Genomic DNA, 2,904 nt, shown 5'->3' with positions numbered 1-2,904 from the left:
TAAGTATACCACATCATATTCCTAAGCATGATCAGCCCATTACCAATGAGTCGTTTCCAAATCATTAACAACCCTAGAGGTTGGAGAGGAATTCTGTAGTAGGGTTGCCAAAGCTGTGAACTTTGCAGAAGCAAACTGCCACAGCTTTCTCCAATGGAGTGGCTGGTAGGTCCAAGTTAGCAGAGAATAACGTAACCACTGCCCCACTAGGGTCCTTAAGCCCAAACAATTCAAACCTATTGCCATCAAGTCAATCCCAACTCATAGCCACTCTACCAGACAGAGTACAAACTGCCTCCATAGGTTTTCCAAGACTGTAAATCTTCATGTAAATGTTAGGTCTCTCAGGTGGGTAATACCTTGCTTCTTGCCTTTGCATGGGAAACAATTCATGCCAAAGCCAGCTTTGTAATCCAAGTGGGTTTTTATAAAGGACGGGAGAAGTTTCCAGTTTTACAGTCTCAAAAGAGTACATACTATTTCAGGGAAGCACGCCAAACCACGCGGAAGCCACACTGGGGCTCACAACGGAACCTGGGCAGCGTCATTTCACTGCACACCCACATGTGTTGACCTGAGGCCAGAGAGACCGCAGCACGGCCAAGCAGGCACAGAAGCAGGGTAAAAGGGCCCACCTTCCTGCTGCCATGGTAGTTCTTTGGCTGAATTAAGCCCACCTGGGTGGGCTCATGAGCCTGTGTCTAGTTTGCCACAGCCAGGTGTAATGCCCTCCTGGCTCAGAGGACCTGAATTGGAGCACCCCTAGTTCATGTCTTCGTAGATATTTAATAGATAGCACTAACTAAGAGAGAATGTATTGACCCAATCTCCAATATCATGCACAACCAGGGTTCCAGGCCAGGGACAGCAATCCTTTGCTGCTGGGCCCATGTGGCTGGGTTGCTTCGTCCAGGTACCAGGTGAAGACAGGTCCCTCTCCTCTTGAGTTTCCCTGTAGGGCAAAGCACTGTCAGTGGCCAGTTTGTTTGCACTGATAGCATGGACCTTGGGGAGGTCTGTTTCTGATAGGGCAAACTTTGCCCGGTGGCACAATTACAATCCCAACCAGGGTCAGGAGTAGCACAGCTGTTTCTCCTATTGGGCACTCACTGATCATTCATCACACGTAAACTTTCTACACGTTTCCTAGCAGCTTTTAGCACTCGTTCTTTCTCAAAGTCTGTCATAGTCTGTACCCAGCTGTCTCTATTAAGGGTGGAACTTTGGCTGGGTCACCTGTTTCCCCAGCCTATAGAGCAGTGGTTCTCAACCTTCCTTTAATACCGTTCCTCGTGTTGTGCTGACCCCCTAACTATAAACTTATTCTTGTTATTACTTCATAGCTGTAATTGTGCTACTGTTGTGAATCGGGCGACCACCTGTGAAAGGGTCTTTTGACACCCCCCCCCAAAGGGGTTGCGACCCACAGGTTAAGAACCGCTGCTGTACAGGTTCAGGGTCTGACTGTGCTGCAGCTGAGCTTGGAGTAGAGTGGCCTTCAGTTCCATGGCCCCTCGGGGGAGGGTACACTAGGAACAAAGGTGGTACTGCTTCCCAAGAGGAAAGAGGCTTTACGAGAAGGGGTTCCTCCCACTGTCCTTTCCTTGTGCAGACCCCTTCCAGCTGAATCAGGGTCGGAAGGGAAAGTGTGCCCTGCTTGGGCCAGGATGCCCCATCACTGAGCATGTACTGGCCAGATGGGGTCGCAGACTGAGATGAACTTCTGTTTCCCCAGCGTCTGCAGGTATCCCAGTTAGACAGGACACAATGTAGGGCACCGAACCGCCAAGGCCCATCTAGAAAAGACAACCAACAGACAAGTCAGGAGACCTCGATGCCTCAGGGTCCTAACTACACTTCCAGCGTGCGCCGCTAGGGGCCCTGGAACTGGGGCCTCGTGCAGGTGCCCCTGCCAGAGGCACAGTTTGGGGGGGCGGGGCGTCCAGCCTCTGCCCCGAAACTGGGCCCCGACTGTTTTGTAGACATCAAGCGCAGACCACCAGCTTGGGTGACCATACCGGGCCAACGGAGTCAGTAGCTGGCATGAGTAATTCCCCGGACCTCTGAAGGCAAGACCACTGCGGGGAGTGGCCTTCCAATAGCCTTCAAAGGCGACCCCTGGCATGAGCGGCCTCGCCACAACGCTGGTAAGAACCGCAGGAGAGACCTGTCAATCGGCTCAGGGAACATTCTAGGGAAATTGGGATCCTTGGCTGGATACATACTTTGACACCCGAGCTGTACCATGAACGCGCATGTCCCAGGGGCCGGAGGCGTTGGCGCTGAAAAGCCTTTGAATCCACCAGTGGTAGCAGTTATTCAGGGGCCTGGCTTTCCAATGCCTTTCCCCCAGGTTTTGGCAAAGGAAAACCAGCCAGTGGGAAACACCGAACCAGCCCACGGGCAGGAAGCTAAAGCAAACCCCCAAACAGGCAGGACCAAGCAGATTGCATGTGAAACCAGGAGAAAACAGGGGAGGGTGTGGGGAGGGGGATCTGTGGGGTAACCCAGGCCAAGCCCCGGGAAACTGGACAGTGCTGGCACACTCGGCAGCCCCCCACGCGGTTGAAGCCCAGGGCATCATCTTGCAGAGGTCGGCAGCAGGCCAAGTGCTCAGTGGCCCGGAAACAAGAGGGTGGTGGACACGGGGTGATGCCACCTTGTTGGGGACTGCAGAATCACGTAGTCGGCTCCCCTGCAAGGAAGCTGGCAGCCGCCGGGTGCAGCCAAGTCCGGAGTTGGCAGAGGGCAAGCTACAGGAACCAGCATCCCACAGAGAACAACAACTCGGTTGACCTGTGCGCACGGCTGTCTTGCTAGAAGGAACACAGAGCGAACCAACTCTAAAAAGTCAAACGGCTTTGGGGACCGGAATTCCCCACCACATCCCAGGAAGCAAGGCTG

The sequence above is a fragment of the Echinops telfairi genome, unplaced genomic scaffold (assembly GCF_000313985.2).
Source record: "Echinops telfairi isolate 266 unplaced genomic scaffold, ASM31398v2 ScPeMD7_53;HRSCAF=182, whole genome shotgun sequence".
Lineage (NCBI taxonomy): Eukaryota > Metazoa > Chordata > Mammalia > Afrosoricida > Tenrecidae > Echinops > Echinops telfairi.
Note: the sequence above shows the minus strand (reverse complement) of the source record.